This window comes from Triticum dicoccoides, chromosome 2B (genome assembly GCF_002162155.2).
Source record: "Triticum dicoccoides isolate Atlit2015 ecotype Zavitan chromosome 2B, WEW_v2.0, whole genome shotgun sequence".
Classification (NCBI taxonomy): Eukaryota; Viridiplantae; Streptophyta; class Magnoliopsida; order Poales; family Poaceae; genus Triticum; species Triticum dicoccoides.
Genome location: NC_041383.1, coordinates 57,290,084 through 57,302,324, shown reverse-complemented (window position 1 = coordinate 57,302,324; position 12,241 = coordinate 57,290,084).

Below are 12,241 nucleotides of genomic sequence, written 5' to 3'. Positions count from 1 at the left end.
TGACCTGATAACCTATGTGCCTTGGTGCTTATTACTTTGGTTAGGGGGTGATAAAATGTACCCATGGTAACTTTAATGTTAATAGCACAGTAACTCACTCATCACAGACCTGATAACCTATGTACCCTGGTCCTGGGAACTTTTCCTCCAGTGGGGGATGAGGGGCAGTGGTGGTTGATGAAATATTCTCCTGGTAACTTTTATGTGAATAGCATGGTAACTCACATCACACACTTGATAACTTATGTACCTCAATCCTAATAATTTTTGCGTAGGGGGGGGGGGGATGATGAAATATCCACCCGGTAACTTTGTTGTGTGAATCACTTAGTAACTCAAGATTGAAGACCTGATAACTTATGTGCCTCGGCCCTGATAACTTTGGCAAGGGGGTTGTTTAAAAATATATCCCTGATAATTTTCATGTAAATAGTTTGGTACTATATGCATCATATACATGATAACTCACGCACAAACATTGCAGTAACTTTTACCCGAGCTGATAAGAAGGTTAGAGAAACATATATAGCACATGTGTAATAACTTACATAGCCGAGAAGAGGTAACTTTTGATTCGAAAAAAGTTGAAGGAACATATCAACACGTGATTAAGTTTTGAAGCTCTCGTCGTGTCGTGTTTTCTGTGTGAAACATTTTTTTTATCAAACTGACGTTTTGAAATAGGGGAAAAATCTAGGATGACATCAGCTATTCTGTCCTCTAGTTCAATTAGGGTGGGGGGGTTGGTTAACCATTTTATGCCCCGATATTTTTTATATAAATAGGATGATAACTTATGTATCACAGACGTGGTAACTTACTTAGCCTGGGCGTGATAACTTTTGATGTATCACAGACGTGGTAACTTACTTAGCCTGGGCGTGATAACTTTTGATCTAAAAAAAGTAATCCGAACATAGCAACATGGGATCTAATTTCGAAGATCTCATCACGGTGATTTTTTACATGAAAATAGTTTTTCAATCGGAGCGACGGTTTGAGCTAGAAAACATTTTAAAGTTTTGGAATAGGGGGAATCTAGGATGATATCAGCTATTTGGTTCTCTAGTTCATTTACACACGGCGAGAAGGTTGGTTGACCATTTTTATGACCCGATAGTTTCTATATAAACAAGATGATAACTTATATATCATAGGCGTGGTAACTTACTTAGCCTGGGTGTGATAACTTTTGACATAAAAAAAAGTCGTCGGAACATACCAACATGAGATCTAGTTTCGAAGGTCTCATCGCGACAAATATTTTAGTGAAAATGGTTTTTCAGTCGGAGCGATGGTTTGAGCTACAAAACATTTCAAAGTTTGAAATAGAGGGGAATCTAGGATGACATCAGCTTTTCGTCTTTTAGTGCATATGTGCATGCAATTAGAGGTAGGAGTGAACGTGAAAGAAAACTTAGTCATTCTAATGCATGCATGTATATATTTAGAGTGAAGTAAGGATCGTTCTTGCCTATTGGTAAAATCCGAACGTTTGGTAGTTATAAAAGTCCATGGTAAATTGTATAGGTGCACTAGTTCGGTGAAGAGATGGTAATACAAGTGCTATATGGATGGTAGATATGAGTATTTGTAATCTGAAAACATAAAAACAGCAAGGTAACTAATGATAAAAGTGAGCGTAAACGGTATTGCAATGGTAGGAAACAAAGCCTAAGGTTCGTACTTTCACTAGTGCAAGTTCTCTCAACAATAATAACATAATAGGTCATATAACAATCCCTCAACATGCAACAAAGAGTCACTCCAAACCAACTAATAGCGGAGAACAAACAAAGGTATTATGGTAGGGTACGAAACCACCTCAACGTTATCCTTTCTGCACAATCTATTCAAGAGTCCGTAGTAAAATAACACGAAGCTATTCTTTCCGTTCGATCTATCATAGAGTTCGTACTAGAATAACACCTTACGACACAAATCAACCAAAACCCTAATGTCACCTAGATACTCCATTGTCACCTCAAATATCCATGGGCTTGACTATACGATATGCATCACACAATCTCAGATTCATCTATTCAACCAACACAAAGTACTTCAAAGAGTGCTCCAAAGTTTCTACCGGAAAGTCAAGAAGAAAACGTGTGCCAACCCCTATGCATAAGTTCACAAGGTCACTGAACCCGCAAGTTGATCACCAAAACATACATCAAGTGAATCACGTGAATATCCCATTGTCACCACAGATAAGCACGACAAGACATACATCAAGTGTTCTCAAATCCTTAAAGACTCAATCCGATAAGATAACTTCAAAGGGAAACTCAATCCATTACAAGAGAGTAGAGGGGGAGAAACATCATAAGATCCAACTATAATAGAAAAGCTCGCGATACATCAAGATCGTGCCAAATCAAGAACACAAGAGAGAGAGATCAAACACATAGCTAATGGTACATACCCTCAGCCCCGAGGGTGAACTACTCCCTCCTCGTCATGGAGAGCGTCGGGATGATGAAGGTGGCCACCGGTGAGGGATCCCCCCTCCGGCAATGTACCAGAACAGGGTCCGGATTGGTTTTTGGTGAATACAGAGGCTTGCGGCGGTGGAACTCCCAATGTAGGTTATTTTATGGAGGTTTTTGTATTTATAGGAATTTTTGGCGTAGGTCTCACATCAAGGAGGTGCCCGAGTCGTCCAGAGGTAGGCCTAGATGCCCAGGGGGGTGGGCGCGCCCCCCACCCTTGTGGATGGCCCGGGACTCTTCTGGCCCAACTCTTTTGCTCTGGGGTCTTCTTTTGGTGTGAATATGAAGTGTGAATGCTAGCAGGTGCAAAAGTTTGATCAATGATAATTTCAATCACCTTTTCTAGCATCATTATATGTCATAACAATAACTCATCTCATGAAACTATTCATGATCAAGTAACAAGCTATTCACATGTTAAAGCATAGACCATAAACCTTCGTGAAAACTAACAAACTATGTCCTCAGTCATCAAACAATTGCAATTCATCTTATTTTCAGGAAGGGTCTATGTCAGAGCTTTGATTCAGCAAATCCCACATACTCAACTATCATTTAATCTTTCACAATTGCTAACACTGACGTGATATTTCTGGGTCCAAAGTTTTAATCGAACACAGAGAAAGATAGGGGCTTATAGTTTCGCCTCCCAACCTTTTACCTCAAGGGCAATGTCAACAATAATAATTTATGAACGCCAACATCCAAGTTGATATATATATCCAGATCACCCCAACACAAAGTGCTTGCCAAAGGAAAAAATGTAAAAAGGAAAGGTGTTGATCACCATGACTCTTGTATAAGGGTAGAAGATAAAAGTAAAAGATAGGCCCTTCGCAGAGGGAAGCAGAGGTTTTCATGCGCTTTTATGGTTGGATGCACAAAATCTTAATGCAAAATAACCTCACTTTATATCGCCACTTGTGATATGGACCTTTATTATGCAGTCCGTCACTTTTATTGCTTCCATAACAAGATCGTATAAAGCTTATTTTCTTTGCACTAATAGATCATACATATTTAGAGAGCATTTTTATTGCATGCATCGATGACAACTTACTTGAAGGATCTTACTCAATCCATAGGTAGGTATGGTGGACTCTCATGGCAAAACTGGTTTAAGGGATATTCGGAAGCACAAGTAGTATCTCTACTTAGTGCAAAGAATTTGGCTAGCATGACGGAGAAAGGCAAGCTCAGCATGTTGGATGATCCAAAACAATATAAGTTTTCAGATATAGGAAAACATAACCCATTACGTTGTCTTCCTTGTCCAACATCAACCTTTTAGCATGTCATATTTTAATGAGTGCTCACAACCATAAAAGATGTCCATGCTATTATATTTATATGTGAAATCTCTCTTCCTTCGATATTCTTTCATGAATTGTTCAAGTGACCAATACAATGTTTGCTAACTTTCAAGAAATTTACAACCTCTACTTCTTATATGTGAAGTCATCACTCCCCATGGGATAAGCATATGAAACATTTATAATTTCAGATTTATGATATTCAACTCATTCAACCATTTACTCATAGGATATAAGTGAAGCACACGAGTAAATGACAAACTACTCCAAAAAGATATAAGTGAAGATCAATGAGTAGTCAAATAATTATTTAGCTATGTGAGGACTCTCTCTCATTTAAGTATTTCAGATCTTGATATTTTATTCAAACAGCATGCAAAACAAAAGAAAATGACATTTCAAAGATAGCACCCATCATGTGAAGAAGCAAAAACTTAGGTTCAACCGATACTAACCGATAATTGTTGAAGAAGAAAGGTGGGATGCCTACCGGGGCATCCCCAAGCTTAGGTGCTTGAGACTTCTTAGAATATTATCTTGGGGTTCCTTGGGCATCCTCAAGCTTGAGCTTTTGTGTCTCCTTAATTCCTCTCATATCACAGTTTTCCTAAATATCAAATACTTCATCCACACGAAACTCAACATGAACTCGTGAGATAAGTTAGAATAAACCAATGCAAAAACCTTACCATTTTCTACTTTAAAAAATTACTAACATTATTATTCAACATTGCATACTACATGTCTCTGCATATGTAATACTCCTATCCTCAAATAGAATCATTAAACAAGCAAACATATGCAAACAATGCAAACATAACAGCAATCTGCCAAAACAGTATAGTCTGTAAAGAATGCAAGATTCATCATACTTGCCTAACTCAAAAAATTATGAGAAAAATACTACACTGCATAAGATTTACCAGATCTCAAAATGCAAAAAGTTTCAATATTATATCATTCTCTGACTTTTCTAGGGAATTTTTGCAACAGCGGTAAACTTTCTGTTTTGAAACAGCAACATGTATACTTGCAAAATAAGCATGGTAAAGGCTATCCTTGACATTTTTATTGAAAATATAGATGAAAAACATTATTCTAAATAACATCAAGCAAATACTAACAAAATAAAAATTACGCTCCAAGCAAAACATATATCATGTGGTGAATAAAAATATAGCTCCAAGTAAAGTTACCGATGAACGAAGACGAAAGAGGGGATGCCTTCTAGGGAATCCCCAAGCTTAGGCTCTTGGTTGTCCTTGAATATTACCTTGGGGTGCCTTGGGCATCCCCAAGCTTAGGTTCTTGCCACTCCTTATTCCATAGTCCATCGAATCTTTACCCAAAACTTGAAAACTTCACAACACAAAACTCAACACAAAACTCGTAAGCTCCGTTAGTACAAGAAAACAAACCACCACTTTAAGGTACTGTAATGAACTCATTCTTTTTTTATATTGGTGTTAAACCTAATTTATTCCAACTTCTCTATGGTTCATACCCTCCGATACTACTCATAGATTCATCAAAATAAGCAAACAACACAGTGAAAACAGAATCTATCAAAAACAGAACAGTCTGTAATAATATGTATCAAACGTATACTTATGGAACTCCAAAAATTCTGAAATAAATTGGTGGACCTGAGGAATTTGTATATTAATCATCTGCAAAAATAGTCAACCTAAAAGAAATCTTCAGTAAGAAACGACAGCAAATCTCGTGAGCACTAAAGTTTCTGTTTTTTACAGGAAGATCATAAAGACTTCACCCAAGTCTTCCCAAAGGTTCTACTTGGCACAAACACTAATTAAAACATAAAACCACATATAACCAGAGGATATATGAATTATTTATTACTAAACAGGAGCAAAAGCAAAGGACAAAAATAAAGTTGGGTTGCCTCCCAACAAGCAGTAACGTTTAACGCCCCTAGCTAGGCATGATGATTTCAATGATGCTCACATAAAAGATAAGTATTGAAACATAAAGATAGAATCATGAAGAGTATGACTAGCACATTTAAGTCTAACCCACTTCCTATGCATAGGTATTTTGTGAGCAAACAACTTATGGGAAGAATAATCAACTAGCATAGGAAGTTAAAACAAGCATAACTTCAAAACTTTAAGCACATAGAGAGGAAGCTTGATATTATTGCAATTCCTACAAGCATATGTTATGCCCTCATAATAATTTTCAGTAGCATCATTAATGAATTCAACTATACAACCAGCTCCTAAAGCATTCTTTTCATGATCTACTTGCATAGAAATTTTACTACTCTCCACATAAGCAAAATTCTTCTCATTCATAGTAGTGGGAGCAAACTCAACAAAATAACTATGATGTGAGGCCTAATCCAATTGAAAACTAAAATCATGATGAAAAGTTTCATGGTTATAATTATTATTAATAGCATACAAGTCATCACAATAATCATCATAGATAGCAACTTTTTTCTCATAATCAATTGTAACCTCTTCTGAAATAGTGGATTCATCACTAAATAAAGTCATGACCTCTCCAAATCGACTTTCATAATTATCACAATAATATTCCACATCCTCCAAAATAGTGGGATCATTACTTCCTAAAGTTGACATTCTTCCAAACCCACTTTCATAAATATAATCAACATAAATAGGAGGCATGCTTTCATCATAATGAATTTGCTCATCAAAGCTTGGGGGACAAAAAATATCATCTTCGTCAAACATAGCATCCCCAAGCTTGTGGCTTTGCATATCATTAGCATCATGGGTATTCAAAGAATTCATACTAACAACATTGCAATCATGCTCATCATTCACATATTTAGTGCCAAACATTTTATAGGTTTCTTCTTGTAGCACTTGAGCACAATTTTCCTTTCCATCATTCTCACGAAAGATATTAAAAAGATGAAGCGTATGAGACAAACTCAATTCCATTTTTTTGTAGTTTTCTTTTATAGACTAAACCTGTGATAAAACAAGAAACAAAAAGATTTGATTGCAAGATCTAAAGATATACCTTCAAGCACTCACCTCCCCAGCAACGACGCCAGAAAAGAGCTTGATGTCTACTACACAACCTTCTTCTTGTAGACGTTGTTGGGCCTCCAAGTGCAGAGGTTTGTAGGACAATAGCAAATTTCCCTCAGGTGGATGACCTAAGGTTTATCAATCCATGGGAGGCGTAGGATGAAGATGGTCTCTCTCAAACAACCCTGTAACCAAATAACAAAGAGTCTCTTATGTCCCCAACACACCCAATACAATGGTAAATTGTATAGGTGCACTAGTTCGGCGAAGAGATGGTAATACAAGTGCAATATGGATGGTAGATATGAGTATTTGTAGTCTGAAATCATAAAAACAGCAAGGTAACTAATGATAAAAGTGAGCGCAAACGGTATTGCAATGGTAGGAAACAAAGCCTAAGGTTCATACTTTCACTAGTGCAAGTTCTCTCAACAATAATAACATAATAGATCATATAACAACCCCTCAACATGCAACAAAGAGTCACTCCAAAGCCACTAATAGCGGAGAACAAATGAAGAGATTATGGTAGGGTACGAAACCACCTCAAAGTTATCCTTTCTGCTCAATCTATTCAAGAGTCCGTAGTAAAATAACACGAAGCTATTCTTTCCGTTGGATCTATCATAGAGTTCGTACTAGAATAACACCTTAAAACACAAATCAACCAAAACCCTAATGTCACCTAGATACTCCATTGTCACCTCAAGTATCCATGGGCATGACTATATGATATGCATCACACAATCTCAGATTCATCTATTCAACCAACACAAAGTACTTCAAAGAGTGCCCCAAAGTTTCTACCGGAAAGTCAAGAAGAAAACGTGTGCCAACCCCTATGCATAAGTTCACAAGGTCACTGAACCTGCAAGTTGATCACCAAAACATACATCAAGTGAATCACGTGAATATCCCATTGTCACCACAGATAAGCATGACAAGACACAAATCAAGTGTTCTCAAATCCTTAAAGACTCAATCCGATAAGATAACTTCAAAGGGAAAACTCAACCCATTACAAGAGAGTAGAGGGGGAGAAACATCATAAGATCTAACTATAATAGCAAAGCTCGCGATACATCAAGATCGTGCCAAATCAAGAACACAAGAGAGAGAGATCAAACACATAGCTAATGGTATATACCCTCAGCCTCGAGGGTGAACTACTCCCTCCTCATCATGGAGAGCGCCGGGATGATGAAGATAGCCACCGGTGAGGGATCCCCCCTCCGGTAGGGTGCCGGAACAGGGTCCCTATTGGCTTTTGGTGGATACAGAGGCTTGCGGTGGCGGAACTCCCGATCTAGGTTATTTTCTGGAGGTTTCTATATTTATTGGAATTTTTGGCATAGGTCTCACGTCAAGGAGGTGCCCGAGTCGTCCAGAGGTAGGCCTAGATGCCCAGGGGGGTGGGCCCAACCCCCACCCTCGTGGACGGCCCGGGACTCTTCTGGCCCAACTCTTTTGCTCTGGGATCTTCTTTTGGTCCATAAGAAATCATCAAAAATTGGCACGTCAATTGGACTCCGTTTGGTATTCCTTTTCTGTAGAACTCAAACACAAGGAAAAAACAAAAACTGGCACTAGGCTCTAGGTTAATAGGTTAGTCCCAAAAATCATATAAAATAGCATATAAATGCATATAAAACATCCTAGATGGATAATATAATGGCATGAATACTTCATAAATTATAGATACGTTGGAGACGTATCAATGGGACGCTTTTAACTTGGCGGAGTCATATTGGTTGCATCTTTCATGTGGTGTCTAGCTTGCATTGCTACTTATTTGTTGGAATGGTTTCTGCTTAGTTTACACCAATAGTTGTGAACATGCCATGCCGTCCTATTTTTCGTACATATTCCATCCTGGTATGATGTGTTTGCCTTACATCAACGTAGTGATTGTCAGTATAATGCATGAATGAGTTCTGAAGAGAGAATTTTATTACTTTTTCTTGTCGGTTTTACTCGACAATTCAAAATCAATAAAGCGGAAGGAAGTTAGCAAGGCAGCAGATAAAGGTGCTCCTTCCAAACGGAGGGCCTCTACAGTTTCTACTCCTCCATCCCCCCAAGATGATTTCCAAGACAACACATGCATAGACACTCAACGTAGCTGTGTTTATGATGAGCACGTCTCCCCTAGTGCACCATCACCGATGCTCCCTCTAACTTGGCACTGTTATATTTGGTTGCATGTTATGTGTGATGTCTAGCTTGTATTGCTTCTAATTTTGTTGAATTCCGTCTGCTTACTTTACAAATTATACTTGAATAAGACACGTGCTCCTGTTTCTAGAACATACAATATCTGTCTATCACACCATGTTCTTACATCAAATTACTACTATTGTGTAACCTGCAACAATCACTTATCATAAGACAGGTTTGACTTCAGAGTGTCAACAGTGACTGGCGGGAGGTAGACGAATGCCATCTGCCCGTTCCTTATAGATCTGACGATCCATTAAAAAACCGACTGACCTATTTATTTTTAGTCGACTGTTATCTTGATATGACCACATGTGGTGTTGTGCTAGAGGAGTACCTGCATTTCCTGTGCTCATATATTACAAAATCATACGAAGTAGAATCTAATTTTTTTTTGCCATGCAATGTTGTAGAGGTATCATATGTCTCCTGTCATTTATTTTTCAGCCACCTGCTATATGCTACTTTTACAGTGCACTAGTTCTGCACACACTTCACCCATACTCCCACTATTGTGTTTTTATGCAAGGGTATTTCAGAGTCTGCCTCGAGAGAAGCAGAAAAGAAAAGAGAGAAGTTGCTCCAGCTTGCTACACGGGTAGGCACAACACGTTACAATGCTATAAAGGGTATAGTGTCAGCAGATGGAAACGGTAAACATAGCTCTGGAGTTGATGACCTCGCTCACAATGAACCACCACCCCAGGTGCTTGCTTTAACTTCGCGGTGTCATATTTGGTTGCATGTTCCATATGGTGTCTAGCTTGTATTCGAAAGGCCGAAGTCAGTCTTTATTAAGATAAGGAAAGATATTTTTTACATGAACCACCATCCCGTGAGCAGCAGAAGACAAATAACTAGTCAGGGCACTAGCCGAGCCAGTGACAAGCCCAGCAAAGACGGGCATCACCTGGAGCCAACTAAAAAGCCGTGATGGTGGCAAAGTAGCCCGCCTCCCACTAGGCTCTCAGGTCCTAGATGATCATGTTCACCACTCCAGCGAGATGTCTAGCTTGTATTGCTTCCAATTTGGTTAAATTGGATCTGCTTAGCTCACACATTATACCTTTGAATATGACATGCCTTTCTGTTTTTGGTACATACTAGTACATCTGTGTATTAACCATGTTCTTACATCAAACTAATGTTCTTGTGTATCCCTCATCAGTCACTTATGATGAGGCAGTCAGGCAAGTGGACTACTCCTCATTTAAAGAATGCATCGTCATCCTCCCAACATGATTCTCAAGAAACAACAAGGCTAGATAAAGATAGTGAACATAGCTCTGTAATTGATTACCGCATTTCCACTACACTAGGATCGCAGGTGCTTGCTCTAACTTGGCAGCGTGATATGTGGTTCATGTTGCATATGGTGTCTAGATTACAATTCTTCCAATCTGCTTATACATTATACCTGTTAATGTGACATGCCTTCCTGTATTTAGTACATAGTACATCTGTCTATTAAGCATGTCCTTACATAAAACTATTGTTTTTTGTATCCCGCATCAATCAATATGATGAGACACCTTTAGTATATGCAGTGCGATATTAGTTGCACTTGCATCTTTCATATGATTTATAGCATGCACTGCTTCTAATTTGTTGAAATTCCATTTATGATGGGTGATGTCTACTACACAACCTTCTTCTTGTAGACGTTCTTGGGCCTCCAAGTGCAGAGGTTTGTAGGACAATAGCAAATTTTCCTCAAGTGGATGACCTAAGGTCTATCAATCCGTGGGAGGCATAGGATGAAGATGTCTCTCTCAAACAACCCTGCAACCAAATGACAAAGAGTCTCTTGTGTCCCCAACACATCCAATACAATGGTAAATGGGAAATTGTAATTTCCAAACGTTCGGACCTTTGCAATAGATCCGAACGATGGTCTAGGGATTCACCTCCTTGTCGCTCGCTTGTATTTTTTTCTCAGAAAAGAGATAGCTGTAGTTGGCTTCGAACCATGTACCTGTTGAGTGCCCTATCCTGAAGCTAACCACCCAACTGACTTTGTTATGTGATTAGCTTCGATCCGATTTGACTTTCTTCCCTATATTTTTCCTCGCGTACTTTGATTAAAGTGCAAAAACTATTGTGACGAGCAGGAGTCAACCTGTACCTCTTAGGTAGATTACTCAGCTAGTGAGCCACCTCACCTACGTTCTTTCTCTTCAAATAATGAAAGCAAATATGCTATTTAACATGTTTACTCTTCTACGTTTGCACACTTTTGCACACGAACAACTTAATTCTGTTTCCCATTCTTTCAAACTTAAGTATGTTTTTTACCTGAACCTAGTGAATTGATGAACCAACAATGCTCGTCCATTCACCCCTTTGAATTTTAGAAGTTATTTGGCGATTATATTGATTTTTAGGAGCTTTGTTGAACATCTTGCTTTGAGTTGCTATTTAATTCCATTGGCAGCTCTCTAGGTTGAGATAATGACGGAGCAATCGCTTCATTACACACTACAGAAACATACACTTCCGTGATTATACGTGTTTGTGACAGTAGGTCGCGTTTTTTGTCATGCACGTACATCCATGATGATTTTATGACAGAATTAAGATAGTCATACCTGTGCTATCGTAGAAGTGTTCCATGACATTACCAAAATTATCATCACGGAAGTGTCCACTTCCATGACGATAAATCACGCGTCACAGAAGTGCTTTCGTCAAGGGTGACCGACACGTGTCATCCACCGTAACGGAACGCCGTTAAGCTATCGGGTCGGGTTTTGGATCCGATAACCCATTAACAGCCCCGACCAGTGGGGATTTTCCACGTGTATAATCATCGTTGGGTGGGGGAAACACGTGTCGGCTCATCGATGGGACAGATGTCATTCACTCATTGGACAGAAGGCGCCTATGATACATTGACACGTGGCACGGCCCAACAGAGGCCCATTCCTGTGAAAAGGCCGGCCCGTTTGACTTGGTAAAAATGTGGCGGCCCGGCCCATGGAAAGCCTGTTAACGGCCTGTTTGAATATAGCCCATTTACAGCCCGCTAACCCAAGGCCCGTTAAACCCTATCCGAATTAGGCACAGTAGCGTCATCTGGGCCATCCAATATGATTCTAGCCCATTTTCACTTCTAGCCCATGTATGGCCCATGACGTCTTTCAGAACATATGAGGACCTTCGTAACTCTTGGCACATTAATGGCCCGTCG